At 37.8% G+C, this 16,613-nt stretch overlaps 1 long non-coding RNA gene across 1 annotated transcript in view; it reads right to left on the bottom strand.

Annotated features, from left to right (window-relative positions):
* LOC147830602 (uncharacterized) overlaps positions 1–16,613 on the bottom strand; it is a 626,443-nt gene that overhangs the window by 435,380 nt on the left and 174,450 nt on the right. Inside the window, exon 2 of the long non-coding RNA XR_015448536.1 lies at positions 1,608–1,671. This is a non-coding gene — a long non-coding RNA (uncharacterized LOC147830602). The remainder of the gene's footprint in view (positions 1–1,607; positions 1,672–16,613) is intronic.

Below are 16,613 nucleotides of genomic sequence, written 5' to 3' on the forward strand. Positions count from 1 at the left end.
GTCATCATTATCTGAGTCTATTTCAGTATAGGCTATCAAGTTTAACTTATAAGAAGCTGAAGAATGTGAAATACTTCCTTCATAGTCATTACAGTGAATGACTGTCCATCCACCCTTCCCTATATTATAACATTACATGTTACAAAGCAGATTGCAAAACAGATGCATTTCAATGCAAACTTACAAAAGGATGGCTTTGGAGATACATTAAAATACATGTACCCATCGAAGCAAAAGCAATATTATGCTTTTGTTACTATTAAATATAATTTAAATATAATAAATTTAGCTCTAAAATGTTTTAACTGAAAGATGTAGAAATATGAAAGTGGTATGAAGACAAATGAAAATATTTATGTCTTAGAAAAAAATACAGAGAATATGAATCTTCTCTCTTAAAGTCCTTCTATAGGTTCTAACTACTTAAAGCATAAACTTTCCTCTTACCATACCAAAAACTTTGACCAAATGTAGACCAGATCATATATCTTCTCTTAAATCTTCTCATGAATGTAAAGCCAATGCCCCTTAAATCTAAAAATCTACCTAACCATAAAAAAGCATGAAACCATGTCATTTGTAGCAAAATGAATGGAACTGGAAATATATATTAAGTGAAATAAGCCAGAATAGAAAGACAAGTACTGAGTAATTTCATATATATATGTGGAATATTGAAAAGTTGATGTTATAGAAAATGAGGAACATGGAACTTCATTAATACAACTTTTTAGATGAATAAGTTAGTAAATAATTTTAATTTATAATTAAATAAAATCTAAGAATTTGAAATAGCCAAGCCTAACAATACAACACCTAAAGCCTTTGTTTATATGATAGTGTTTACAAATGGGTAATACAATCATTGTATCACATCCAAATCCAAAAGCCCTATGAAATTTCTTTACATTTTAATATGACTAGCTCTCTGCCTTTTTTCAAAGCAAGTTCATGATTATTTATCATTGGCAATGAGTGAAGAATTACTACTGATCCCACTTTAGTAGTGAGAAACTTGGTGCTGAGTTTATTTTTACAGCTTTATTCAGGGATAAGTGATATATAAAACTGCTTGTACTTAATATTTATAATTACTTGCTGGGAGAGTTTAAATGTTTTACACATGTATCGAGACAGGACTTAAGAAAGGCCTAGAGCCCATTTCTGTATGGGTTGATCAGGTTAAAAGGTTGAGTGAAGTGATCTTTGATTTGTTACGTCCCACTGTATGTTCTTAGGAGAGGTTAGGACTAAAGTGTATACAGTGATAAAAGACAGACATAACATCCCTAGGACAACTGGCTGGTTCATTCAACTTTTCACCTGTTTGCTCCAGAATACATTACACAGCAGATTTATAGGTGTCTCTCCACAGTCATAAGAAGAGACGGGCTGTCAGCTGAATGAGCTTTGTTTGGACTCAGATTGAGCTTCCTAGAGAATGTACCTGCTAACACCCCTCCACATAGACTGGGTCACTTGGGGAGAGACATTGTCACTGGAACTAAGGGCCACACAAGCTGCCCCTTCAAAAAGTAGAACACTGCAGAAAACCCCCAACTTGGTTAGTCATCACTACACAGTTAAGTCCTTTATCTTTTACTTACCTCACAGGATTTGTGTCTTTTGCCTGGGTGTGTTGAGAGCTCACTGTCAATCACTTTTTCCCTTCTGAAAAAAAATACGCAGAGAATTGCAAAATTAATAAGTGGTAGATTTGGTGCTTCCAAAATTCCAATTGCACATCCAATATTCTTCTAGTGTCTGCTTAATATTTAAAGGAATTCTACAATACAAACCTTATAAATCCTCCAAGTCATCCCAGTCAGAGTTCATAATTGCAAAAGAAATGCTTTTAAATTATCAGGGGAGGTCTATTTCTAGTGAAGATGTAGAACAGTGTAAAAGACAATCATTTATTTCAATTTAGCCATAAAAATATTTTTTTCTGTAAAGCTATAAAACAGTAATACATACAAACAAGTCTTAATGGGCTAAATTCCACAGGGAGATGAACAAAGAGCACAAATACTTGGGCACTTGGGGGCAGGTGCTCAACCTGACTGAGTAATGTGTAGGAAAAACTCGCTATCGATGGAAGAGAAAGGCATGAGGAGAAACTACCCAGATATGACAATAGTGCAAGCTAGCAAAAGAAAATGGAATGTATAATTGGTTGAATGCAAAAAATAATTACTCAAGCCCACACATCTCCACCTCTGGGAGTTTTTCTGAAAAAGTAGCAGGACCAATACGAGAAGCAAGAACTACTAATGGAGGCAAGGTGGCTGGAAGGCAGAATTTTTAGCCATTTCAAGGTGTTCAGATCCCAAGGTCCTGCTAAAATTGAATCCATAGGTGAATCATAACAAACTATGCTACAAATCAAACCCCTCTGAATTCAAATACTGAGAAAATCAAAGGGATCTATTTGTGTCTGCCTTGCAGCAACAGTAGTGGAGAAAGTGGAGGGTTCAAGGACAAAGTGGGGAGGGGGGGAGATGAGCCACGCTGAGCTGAGCTGCTGCCCCACCCCCACCCTGAACCTCCAAGTGAGAGTGGAGCCGGCAGCCTGTAGCACCACCCCAGCAACCGCCCTCCTGGCTGCGCTGGTACCTGGATCCACAATGCAGAGGCACAGGGGGTCATAAAAGCTACTGTCCTGAGCTCCAGAAGATAGAGCAGAAGTGAACAATAGACAGAGGGCCTCTCTCAGGCTCCCTGATGAAAACTGAAGCCCACTGGAAAAGTGAAGAGAATCTCTGCAATAAAGGCAAACCAGACCATTGTAGCTGGTAAATTGGAGGGATCATCACCTCCCATCAGAACCTGGACTATCTTCAGAGGAAGGGCAGCTGGAACCTGCAGTAGAACCTTGCCTGGAGTTCAACCCTGCAGGGGGTCAGGGAGCTCAACTTGGGCCTTGCAGCCAGAAATCAGCCTGAATCTCAGAGGTCTGCTGCTGGCTTGGTGAGACTAATTGACTTAGATCTGCACATTGCTGCCCATTTTGTCTATTGTGACAGCAGAGACATACCCTGAAGGAGGCCCTTCATTTTTTTTTTAATTTTCAAACTTATTTTTTTCTCTTATTTTTAATTTTTAATTTTAAGTTTTTGTTTTTCTACTCTTTTGAAACTTTTCTTTTTTTCTCCTTTATCCTTTTTTTTCTTTTCCTTCTCTCTCTCACTCTCACTCTCTTGCTTTCACACACTGTTCTTCATCTTCCTTTCTGTTATTGTTCCTGCCCTAATTCAGATTTCTTCTTTCTTTTTCTTTTCTTCTCTTTTTCCTTCTCTCAATTGTCATTAGTTTCAAAGGAAAGTGAATACAGTTTCTAGCTTCCCTATTGGTGATAGGTTGTTCTGTTCTTGTCTTTGTTCTTCTCTTTTCTTCTTGTCTTCAACAGTTTCCTAGAGTTTGCAGGATCTTCCTGTGTCCTCTGGCCTCACTCCTAATCTTTCCCTATACTTCTACCTAACTATTCCTCCCCAACTCCTTCTAAGTCTCCATCCCAAGGGTAAAGTTGCCATAGTGAAGAGTTTATTCACTATAAACATATGTTGGGCTGGTCCTTGATTTTGATTTAATATACATGATTAAAGGTGATAGATTAATAACTAATACAAATTGTCATTTTCTAAGCTGTGCTTGATGCTATGGTGTTGCTGATTGTATCACTTGGGCTAAGGTGTTGTGATTGATCTAGTCGATTGTCCTTCCTGGTATAAGGAAAATGAGATAGCCTCGGAGTCATTAGAGACTCAAAACCTAAAGATGAGCTATATCTGGAAGACAGCTCTGAGAAGCAATCATTCCATAAGGGTTCTAAATACAAGCAACAAGGATATTTACAATAAGCAATTTCGAAGTATCAACCCAGGAATTAAACCAAAGACAGTACCAACAACAAAAATAGAAATGAGAAGACATTTAAGGAAGGCACAAACTCAGACTTCTAGCTCACCAAAAGGAAATTCTGGGGAAAACGAGGTGGAAAAGTCTGATATTCAACCACCTGGACACCCTGAAGTGATAACACAGGAAGTAACAAAACAGATAAATGAGACTCTAGACAAATTCAAAACAGAAATAATTGCCTAGATAACTACAGAGATGGTGAGCAGAATGAAAGACATGATTAGAGACTCTAGTACAGAAACAGATAAAAAAAATAGATCAGTTCAGAACCATGATGGAAGCCATGAATCCCCAGCATATGAAAGAAATGGAAACCATGATCACCCAACATAGGAAAGAAATGGAATTAATGAAACAGATTCAAACAGATACCCAGGATATTAAAAACTCTATTGAAAGTATACACAGCAGACTGAGCCAATCTAAAGACAGAACATTAGATGTAGAAGACAGGATGGTGGTCAGTGACCATGAAAAAAGAGATTTCTTAAAAATAGTAGGGGACCATGAGAAGTCAATCCAACAGATCCTAGATGATGCAAAGAAGAATAATATAGGACTGAAAGGAGTCCAAAAAAAAGCAGGATAAAGTACAAGTGACATAAAAAAACACTGTCATAGAATTAATGAGAGAAATCTTCCCAAACAGAGCAAAAAATATAGGACTCCAACTAGCCATGATAAAAAAAAATCTACACCTAGGCAAATAATAATCAAGATCCCGGAAACCCAACAGGTGAACAAAATACCACAAGCACTTAGAGAAAAGAAAGAAATCACATGCAAAGGAAAGCCCATCAGAATGACAGCAGACTTTTCAACACAAACCATCCAGTCAAGGAGAGCCTGGAATGAGGTATTTCAAGCCCTAAAAGAAAACAACCTACAACCTAGACTGATGTATCCTGCAAAACTATCTTTCAAAATTGATGGGGAAAGAAGATACTTACATGACAAAGAGCACCTGAGAAACTTAATGAATACCAAACAAACACTCCAAGCAATTCTAAACAATATTCTAGAAAAAGACAATGAAGGCCACAACTCCATGAGGCCCAACAGAGCAAATCCATCAGGTAAGACAAGAAATTAAACGGAGAGGGAAGGGGAATAAAAAAGAGCCAACAACAGGATATAACATGACAATGATGTTAATACATATCAGTTATAACCATCAATTTTAATGGCCTCAATTCACCAATCAAAAGAAATAGATTGGAGAGAAGCTCAGCCGGTCCCAGCACCCAGAAGGAAGCTCCCGCACTGCCATCCCAGGCTCCTAGGGCAGAGAAGGTAAGCCAATCCCAGCACCTGGAAGGAAGCTCCCCCACTGCCATCCAAAGCTCCTAGAGCAGGGAAGCTGAGCCGGTCCCAGAACCTGGAAGAAAGCTCCCCCACTGCCATCCCAAGCTCCTAGGGCAGTGAAGGTGAGCCACGTGGTTGCCAGAAGTACCCCCCCACCGTGGAAATGAGAAAACATATAAGCAAGCCTCAAAAACAGAGTTCCAGACCAACTACAGCAACCTCAAAGAGAAATGTGATAGAACACTCAGCTACTCAACCACCTGGACTCTCTGAACTGGCAACAAAAGAGGATCTGGGAAAAATGAAATCAGAAATAATTACTCAGATAACAGCAAAGATTTTGCTCATGGTCCAAGACATGATTAATAAATCTAGAGAGGACACAGATACAAAATAGAGGATCTGAGGAACATCATGGAATCCCAACATAGGAAACAAATGGAATCCATAAAACAGATACAAACAGATTTCCAAGAGATTAAAAACTCCATCGAAAGTCTGCGCAGCAGAATGAACCACTGTGAGGATAGAATTTCAAATATAGAAGATAAGATTGGAATTAGTGAGGACGAAAAGAAAAATTGCTTTAAAATTGTAAGGGAACACAAGAAATCAATCCAGTAGCTGCTAGGCTATGCAAAGAAGAGTAACATAAGACTGATTGGAGTCAATGAAGAAACAGGAGAGGGTGCAAATGACATAAAAAACTCTTCACAGAAGTGATGGCAGAAAACTTCCCAAGGAGGGGAAAAGAAACTGACATACAGATAAGTGAGGCATATAGGACTCCAGGTAGTCTTAATCAAAAAAAATCTACACATAGGCATATAATAGTTAGGATTCCAGAAATCCAACAGAAGAATAAAATTCTACAAGCAGTGAGAGAAAAGAAACAAATCACATACAAAGGAAAGCCCATCAGAATCACAGCAGACTTCTCAATGCAAACCCTCAAGGCAAGAAGAGCTTGGAGTGATGTATTTCAAGCCCTAAAGGAAAACAGCCTCCAACCCAGACTGACGTACCCTGCAAAACTATCTTTCAAAATTGATGGAGAAATAAGATACTTTCATGATAAACAGCACCTCAGGAACTTCATGAATACCAAACTGACCCTCCAAAAAATTTTCGACAATACCCTAGGAAAAGACAATGAGGATCACAACCCCAGGAAACCCAGCAAAATGAATCCATTGGGCGTGAGAAATTAAACGCAAAGGGGGAGAATCCAACAAAAAGAAAAAGTCATGACAAGGCTTTTAAAACTTTTAACTTCATCTCCCTAATGAGTGTATAATTTAATTTTATTATTGTACTGAGTAGTATTTTTCTGATTCTAGAGTTGCACACCATTCCTTGTGCTATACTGGCTATTTATCATCTTCTTATGTCTACATTTTAATTGGGTTGTCTATTGATGAGCTCTAAGAATTCTTTATATATTCTGGTCATCGGTTATATGCATTGTAAATATGGTCTGTTTAAGGACTACTTTTCATTTTAATGATGTCATTTAAAGTTCTAAATTTTGATGGAATATCATTTATCAATTTTTTTCTCTTATACATCATGTTTTTTGTATCCTAGGTAGTTCTTGCCTACCCTAAATTCATAAATATTTTCCCTTATACTTTCTTCTTAAAGTTTTATACTTTTAGGCTTTCTTATTTAGGTTCATAGATCCCTTCAAGTTATTTTCATGTATGGAAAAAAAGGGTTGAGGTTAATTTTTTATATACAGATACCAGGTATTCTAGTGCTGTTTGCTGAAAACATTATCTCTTCCTCGGCTCTTGTACCAAGTTTATATTCTATAAAATGCTAATGTTAAATAATCTTTCAAAACTCAGTGGACCATATATGTGTGGTTCTATTTCTAGATTCTCTGTTTTATTCAAATGATCTATATGTCGTTCCTTACACTAACACTGCCTTGATTACTGTAGCTTTAGAAGAAGTCTTAAAATTAGGTGCTAAATGTCTTCCAACACTGTTTTTGTTTTTTTTTAATTTTTTAGGTCCTTTGTACTCCTACATAACTTTTAAATTTCAATATTCAATTCTTCATTTATAGCAAGTATACACAGACCTGAATTTTTATATATACCTTGTGTTTTCTAATCCTGCTAAATTCAAGTACATGTTCTAGGGACTCCTAGAGATTTCTTAGTATTTTCTCTGTAGATGATCATTTCATCTACATAAAAAGATTTTGCTTCTGCCATGCCAATCCTATCCTAGTTGTGTCATTTTATTGCCAGACTATTTTGGTGGGGACTAGGTTTCAAAGTTTAATGGACAGATAAAGAGCAAGCATATCTGCCCTTGTTCACCACCTTAAGGAGAAAGCATTGTATCTTCTCCATTTATTATTTTTATTTTTATTTTCTATTTTATTTTATTTTTTATAAATTAAATTCTTTTATTGGTACATCTTAGGTATACAACACACTTACATTTCTCATTGGGAATTGTACCTTTATATAATGCATCTTGGTTCTTATTTTTTCCCCATTCCTAGCCCTCCCTTCACCCCCTCCACCCTTCCCTATTTACAAAGACTTTATTTCCATTTTTTCCATTTCTCAGCCTTTTTCCTTTCCCTTCTTTCCTTTCCCAACCCTCCCACTACCCCTACCCATTTGGACATTTTCTTCCTATTTTACATTATCAATTATTCATTCTAATCATTGGTACATTTTAGGTATACAGTATAATGACATTCATCATTGGAAATTTACACCTTTACATAGTCTCTCTTGGTTCTTATTTTTTCACCCTTGCCCAGCCCTCCCTTCAACCCCTCCAGTCCTCCCTATTTACAAAGATTTTGTTCCTATTTTTCCATTTTCTCATATTAATCCCATTTCCTTCTATCCTTTCCCCTAGCCCTCCCACTTCCTTCCCCTTTGCCCCTTTTCTTCCTATTTCACATTACCTATTATACATTTAGTCCGTATTTACACTTTCAGTTCCTCACACCAGAGAAGCTATTCGGTGTTTGTACATGTGTGTCCTATTTATTTCACTTAAGAGTATGGCCTCAATGTGCATCCACTTAGCTATAAATGTCTCTAATTTCTCATTTTTTATGGCTGAGTAGTACTCCATTTTATTAAAACACCACATTTTCTTTATCCAGTCTCCAGTTGATGGGCATTTGGGCTGTTTCCAAGTTTTAGCTATTACAAACTGTGCTGCTATGAACATGGGCAGACATATAGCACTGTGGTATGATTCTTTTAATTCTTTGGGGAAGATCCTCAGCAGTGGAATAGCAGGATCAAATGGGACTTCCAGTCCTAGTTCTTTGAGGTATCTCCATACTGGTTTCCACAGTGGTTGCACCAGTCTACACTCCTACCAGCAGTGGAGCAGGGTTCCTCTTTCCCCACAGCCCCGCCAGCATTTGTTATTGGTTGATTTTATGATAGCAGCCATTCTTTTTTTTTTTTTTAATTTATATTACTTATTTACTAAGGCAAGGAACTATATAGAAAAAACACATTTGTCCTGTTTAAGGCATACTTGGGAATAAACCATTGTACAAAGTATTGCACATCTGAAACCACAGTGCATAACAGACTGTTTGCATAAAAATGTTAAAGTAAACCAGGTATATTTACCTGACTTAGGTCATAAATGTAGATCGGAAGGCAAAAATAGATTTTCCTTGTCAAAGTATGCAGCATTTTGAGAAGAACTTTGGCTTCCTCATTTGGTACCTTTAGAGCCAAGACTCACCAAGCACCATCATGTAGGCCATTAAAACACATTTTCTGTACCTGAATTTCTTCCTCTTCTCCTAACATCATACTAGTGGCTTTTAGAAGGCAAAGAATATACAAGGTGATCTTTATACTTATATTGCACCGAAACACAATTCAAGAAAATCTGGGTCTTCCTGCCCTCCCCAACTCATGGATCTAATTTATACCCTCATATCCACAACTTCCAGTGCCTCCCATGGCGTTTTGTAAGTCCGGGCATGTTCAAGTTGGATTTAGAATTGGAATGATAGAAGATCCAGTCACAGACCCCATCTGTTCTTTGATTTTTGTGTCTTTTGGATTTCTCCTTTCTCTCGATTATCCACTCTCAAGCTGACCTGCTGGGAACTTGACCATGATGATTGTTGTACATGCCAGCTGGGCTCCTCACCTTGAGGGAAGACAGTGTAAAAGGTTTTTTAAAAGTACTGAATTCTCTCCTGGGAGTGCGGGTCATGTCCACTCTGGGATTTAAAAGTGGCTCTTCATGTGTAAGGCCAGGTGGTCCGACCTGGAGAAGGCCCAGTCGCACTTCTGGCACTGGAAGGGGTGGTGCCCCGTGTGTTTTCGGTAGTGCCTGGTCAGTTCATCCGAGCGGGCAAACTTCCACCTGCAGCCATTCCAGTCACAGTGGTATGGCTTCTCACCTGTGTGGGTTCGCAGGTGTGCCTTGAGATGAGAACTCTTTGTATAGGTCTTGCCACAGGCTGCATAATCACAAGTATGGGTGGCCGTCCTTATCCGGGGCCACAACCTTCTTCCTGTCTTTAGCTTGGGCTCCTCTTCACCCTTTTCATTCCTAATTGCATGGATTTGGGCCTTTTCTTTCCTTTTTCTGACAAGGTTGACTAAAGGTTTATCAATTTTGTTGATTCTTTCAAAGAACCAACTCTTGGCTTCATTGATTTTTTGTATTGTTCTCTTAGTCTCCATTGCATTGATTTCTCCTCTGATCTTTATAATTTCCTCCCTTGTATGAGCTCTGGGATTGTCCTGTTCTTCCTTTTCCAGAAGCTTGAGATGCAGCATCAGGTTGTTTAATTGGACTCGTTCTGTTTTCCTAATATGCATATTCACTGCTATGAATTTCCCTCGTAAGACTGCTTTCATTGTGTCCCATAGATTCCGATATGTTTTATTGTCATTGTCATTTAATTGAAGGAACTGTCTGATTTCTTCTTTAATTTCCTCTGTGACCCATTGGTTATTCAGAAGTGTGTTGTTCAATTTCCAAGTGTTTATGAAATTTTTTGAGTTTCTTTTGTTATGGATCTCCAATTTCATCTCACTATGGCCTGATAATATGCAGGGGATAACTTGAATTCCTTTGCACTTACTTAAACATGTTCTATGTGTGAGCATGTGGTCTATTTTGGAGAATGACCCATGTGTAGGTAAGCAGAATGTGTATTCTGATTTTGTGGTGTGGAAGACTCTGTAAATACCTGTTAAGTTCATTTGTTCAAGAGTTTGATTGAGTTCTAGTATTTCATTACTTATTTTTTGCCTAGTTGATCTATCTATTTGTGACAGTGAGGTGTTGAGGTCCCCCCCCACCATTGTATTAGTGCATATATGACTTTTCATGTCCGTTAGTATTTGTTTTATATAGTTTGGTGCATAGATATTTATGATTGTCATCTCTTCTTCTTAGATTCTTCCCTTTACAAGGATGTAGCCTCCTTCTTCATCTCTCTTAATCAGTGTTGGTTTGAAATCTACTTGATCTGCAAAGAGGATAGCTAATCCTGCTTTTTGTCAGGTTCCCATTGCATGGAGTATTGTTTTCCACCCTTTAACTTTCAGTCTATGCATTTCTTTTGGAATTAAGTGTGTTTCTTGTATGCAGCATATTGTTGGATTTTGCTTCTTGACCCATTCTGTCAGTCTATTTCTTTTGATTGGTGAATTGAGACCATTAACGTTAATGTTTATAACTGAAACATATTGACTTGTCATTGCCATGACTTTTTCTTTTTGTTGGGTTCTCCCCCTTTATATTTAATTTCTTGTCATGCCAGATGTGTTCATTCTGCTTTGCTTCCTGGGGTTGTGATCCTTAATGTCTGTTCCTAGGATATTGTGTAAAATTCTTCGGAGTTCTGGTTTGGTATTCACGAACTTCCTAAGGTGCTCTTTGTCATGAAAGTATCTTATATCTACATCAGTTTTGAAAGATAGTTCTGCATGGTCCATCAGTCTGGGTTGGAGGATGTTTTCTTTTAGGGCTTGGAATATGTCACTCTAAGCTCTTCTTGCCTTGATGGTTTGTGTTGAGAAGTCTGCTGTGATTCTGATGGGCTTTCCTTTGTATGTGATTTGTTTCTTTTCTCTAACTTGCTTGTAGAACTTTGTTCTTCTGTTGAGTTTCTGGAATCTTAACAATTACATGCTTATGAGTAGATTTCTTTCATCAAAGCTATTTGGAGTTCCATATGCCTCACTTATCTGTATGTCAAGTTCTTTTCCCCTGCTTGGGAAGTTTTCTGCCATTACTTCTATGAAGAGATTTTATGTCATCTGCACTCTCTCCTGTTTCTTCATTGACTCCAGTCTTATGTTATTCTTCTTTGCATCATCTAGCAGCTGCTGGATTGATTTCTTGTGTTCCCTTATAATTTTCAAACAATTTTTCTTTTCCTGGTCATTAATTGTAATCTTATCTTCTATATCTGAAATTGTGTCCTCACATTGATTCATTCTGCTGTGTAGACTTTCAATGGAGTTTTTCATGTCCTGGAAATCTATTTGTATCTGTTTTATGGATTCCATTTGTTTCCTATGTTGGGATTCTATCAGGTCCTCAGCTCCTCTCTAGATTTATTAATCATGTCTTGCACTAGGAGCACAATTTCTCCTGTTATCTGAGAAATTATTTCTGATTTATTTTTTCTAGATCCCCTTTTGTTGCCAGTTCAGTGGGTCCAGGTGGTTGAGTATTAGAGTGTTCCATCTCATTTCCCTTTGGGGTTGCTGTAGGTGATCTGGAAGTCTGGTTTTGAGACTTATTTATGTGTTTTCTCATTTTGACTGGGGGGCAGGGGGGTTGCTGTTGGCGGCTTCATGGCTCACCTACTCTGAGCTAGGAGAAGTAGGACAGGGGCCGGGTGCAGAGGTAGGGATGGTGGCCCAGAAAACCCTTCCTCTGGGCTGGGAGTGGCAGGAGGGATGGTGGCCGGGAAGCCCTTCTTCTGGACCAGGAGCAGTGGGATGGCAGCTCAGAAGCCCCTTCCTCTGGGCCGGGAGCAGTGGGACAGAAGGCAGCCCAAAAGCCCTTTCCTCTGGGCCAGGGGGGTCCATTGTAATTTCACCCTTTTCATTTCTAATTGCATGGATTTGGGCCTTTTCTTTCTTTTTTCTGATAAGGTTGGCTAAGGGTTTGTCAATTTTGTTGATTCTTTTGAAGAAACAATGCTGGGCTTCATTGATTGTTTTGTTTTTTTGTGGTTTTTTTGGTACTGGGGATCAAACTCAGGACCTTGTGCTTGCAAGGCAGGCGCCAGAACCACTGAGCTAAATCCCCGGCCCCATTGATTGTTTTGTATTGTTCTCTTAGTCTCCATTACATTGATTTCTGCCCTGATCTTTATAATTTCCTCCTTTGTATGAGCTTTGGGTTTGTCTTGCTTTCTTTATCTGGAAGCTTGAGGTTCCACATCAGGTTAAGTGGGCTCACTCTGTTTTCCTAATGTGAGTATTCATTACTATGAATTTCACTCAAAGATTGCTTCCACTGTGTTCCATAGATTCTGATATGTTGTATTGGCATTTTCATTTAATTGCAGGAACTGCTTGATTTCTCTTTAATTTCCTCTGTGACCCATTGGTCACAGAGGAAATTTTCAATTTTCATGTGTTTACAAAATTCTTGCAGTTTCTTTTGCTATTGATCTCCAATTTCATCGCACTGTGATCTCATAATACACAGGGGTAACTTCAATCCCTTTGCACTTACTTAAACATGTTCTATGAGCAAGTATGTGGTCTATTTTTGAGAATGACCTGTGTGCACCTGAAAAGAATGTGTATTCTGATTTTGTGTGGTGAAACACTCTGTAAACATCTGTTAAGCTTATTTCTTCAAGAGTTTCATTGAGTTTTAGTATTTCATTGCTTATTTTTTGTCTAGTTGATCTATCTGTTTGTGACAGTGGGGTATTGAGGTCACCCACTACTACTGTATTAGTGTTTATTTGATTTTTTATGTCTGTTAGTATTTGTTTCATACATTTGGGTGCACTAGTGTTTGGTGCATATATATTTATAGTTGTCATTTCTTCCTCTTGGATTGTTCCCTTTACAAGGATGTAGTGTCCTTCTTTGTCTCTCTTAATCAGTGTTGGTTTGAAATCCACTTGATCTCCAAAGAGGATAGCCTGCTTTTTGGGGAGTTCCTGTCACATGGAATATTGTTTTCCACCCTTTAACTTTCAGTCTATGAGTTTCCTTTTGAATTAAGTGTGTTTCTTGTATGCAGCATATTGTTGGATTTTGCTTCTTGACCCATTCTGCCAGTCTATTTTTTTGAGTGGTGAATTGAGACCATTAAAATTGATAGTTATAACTGATATGTATTGACTTATCCTTGTCATGACTTTTTCTTTTTGTTGGATTCTCCCCCTTTGCATTTAATTTCTTGTCATGCCCAATGGATTCATTCTGCTCTGCTTCCTGGGGTTGTAATCCTTGTTGTCTTTTCCTAGGATATTGTCTAAAATTTTTTGGAGTCCTGGTTTGGTATTCGTGAAGTCCCTAAGGTGCTCTTTGTCATGAAAGTATCTTATTTCTCCATCAGTTTTGAAAGATAGTTCTGCAGGGTACACAGTCTGGATTGGAGGTTGTTTTCTTTTAGGGCTTGAAATACTCACTCCAAGCTCTTCTTCCCTTGAGGAGTTGTGTTGAGAAGTCTGCTGTGATTCTGATGGGCTTTCCTTTGTATGTGATTTGTTTCTTTTCTCTCACTGCTTGTAGAATTTTGTTCTTCTGTTGGGTTTCTGGAATCTCAATTATTATATGCCTATGTGTAGATTTTTTTTTGATCAAGGCTATTTGGAGTCCTATATGCCTCACTTATCTGTATGTCAATTTCTTTTCCCCTCCTTGGGAAGTTTTCTGCCATCACTTCTGTGAACAGTTTTTTTTATGTCATCTGCACTCTCTCTGTTTCTTCATTGACTCCAATCAGTCTTATGTTATTCTTCTTTGCATCATCCAGCAGTTGCTGCATTGACTTCTCATGGCCCCTTACTATTTTAAAGCAATTTTTCTTTTCCTGGTCACTAGTTGCAATCTTATCTTCTATATTTGATTACTTTTTTTTTTTTGGTACCAAGGATCGAACTCAGGACCTTATGCTTGCAAAGCAGGTGCTGGAACCACTGAGCTAAATCCCTGGCCCTTACATTTGAAATTCTGTCCTCACATTGGCTAATTCTGCTCCATATACTTCCAATGGAGTTTTTAATCTCCTAGAAATCTGTTTGAATCTGTTTTATGGATTCCAATTGTTTCCTATGTTGGGATTCCATCATGTTCCTTAGCTCCTCAATTTTTCTATCTGTGTCCACTCTAGATTTATTAACCATATCTTGCACTATGGGCACAATCTCTGCTGTTATATGAGAAATTATTTCTGATTTCATTTTTTCCAGATCCTCTTTTGTTGCCAGTTCAGGAAGTCCAGGTGCTTGAGTATCAGATTGTTCCATCTTGTTTCCCTTTGGGGTTGCTTTAGGTGATCTGGGAGTCTGGTTCTGAGACTTTTTTATGTGTCTTCTCATTTCATGGTGCTGTGTGTGCTGCTGGCACCCATGTGGCTCACCTCCTCAGTGCTGAGGTCAGTGATATGGTGGCCCAGAAGTGAGATGATGGATTTTATGAGGAACACATAAACTTAAAACATCACATGGAAGCTGGAAATGGTGGCCAATCTCTATAACTCCAGATACTCAGTGGACTGAGGGAAGACAATCACAAGTTCAAGTCCCACCTGGGCAATTCAGGGAGACTTTGTCTCAAAAAGTTAAAATAATGTTAAAAGGCTGAGGATGTAGTTCAGCATGGAGAGCTTGCCTAGCACACCAAAGACCATGGGTTCAATCCCCAGAACACACCTCAAAAAAATAAAAATTGAAATTATCAAACTGAAAACACAATTTTTTTAGATAATTCAATGCTCTTCAGGGCACCATGGACCACCTCACAATATGGTGGCTGTGTTCTGAGACTAAGAGTCCCATGGGACAAAAAGTAGCTGCCACATTCTATCGTTATGCACAAACGTCACTTCTCAATAGCAACAGTGTCAAATAATTTGGGGACCATTAAATCCACCCAACAAAAGAATGGGTAAACAAACCTTGGCATGTTGATATATTTGTACTTAGAAATAAAAAAAAGAGTAAATTCCTAACATATACAACATGAATGTATTTTTTTAAACATTGTATTTAGTGAAAGAAATCAGAGTTGAAGGAGTAAATATTGTCTCAATCCATTCACACGAAGTTCAAGGACAGTCAAAACTAATTTATACCAATAGAAGAGTAGTTGCCTCTGGGGTGCAGCAGATTGAAATGGGGCACTCAGAAACTGTGGAGGTGATGAAATTTGCTTTATCTTCATTTGCATGTTGGTTTCTAGCTTTACACATTTATCAAAACTCCCTGAACTACACACTTAGATCTTTGCATTTCTCTGTATATAAATTAGACCAAAATAGAGCTGATCAAAAAGCAAACAGAAACTTATTAACATACAAGCAGCTTCATAGTTCTGTGCTGGATATTGATTTGGACAAACTAGCTATAAAAATATAATTAGGACATTTGGGAGTATTGCACGGTGTTTAGGTGTATGAGATTAAAAAATATATTGATCTGTAGAGCTATAGTAATCTTAAAAAGCATATTATAAAACAAAGTGTACAATAGGATCTTGTATTGTTAAAAATATAACATTGCTCACACATATTCATAGGAAAACTGGATGAATATTCTCTAGAGTGTTTCTGTGGTAATCTCTGTGCCATGAGAATGTCATCTTTTTATTTTGTATTTTGGTTTGTGTGTACTTCCTAATCTTGTACAATGCTCGGTACTGCTTTTATAAAAATAGAAGTTTATATGAATAACTTCAATTTTCCTTGTGAAAATGTTTTAAAATCTTTTCTAAAAATCTGTTCCCCAAAAATACCACCTTCCAAAGTGTGAATTCAATTTAAATGTATTGTGTGGAGCATTTAATATGACTGAACAAAGCATAGTAACATGAAATCTTTTTTAAACACTTTACATATGTTAATCACTGTGTTCTCTGATTGCATTCAGTTCTTGAAACAATATTTTGGAAAAGAAGCCATAACTACATCCATTTTCAGATGAGGAGCCTGAGGCTCTACACACTCATCAAACTAGCAAAAGAAGGAGTCTCTATTTTTCATCCATCCTGACTATGTAATCACTCACAGTGTTAATGCTACATATACATCAACTCCTTCATTCTCAAGCTCTATTATGAGATTGAAGATGCTCAGAGAGAGAACCAAGGATTCAAGGAAGTGGAATAATTTGCCCAGGCTTAGCAAGTTGCCCATCTATCGTATCCAGGATATGAAAA

This window comes from Heterocephalus glaber, unplaced genomic scaffold, assembly GCF_053883595.1.
Source record: "Heterocephalus glaber isolate CG9 unplaced genomic scaffold, H.glaber_assembly_v1.0 deba00000071, whole genome shotgun sequence".
Classification (NCBI taxonomy): Eukaryota; Metazoa; Chordata; class Mammalia; order Rodentia; family Bathyergidae; genus Heterocephalus; species Heterocephalus glaber.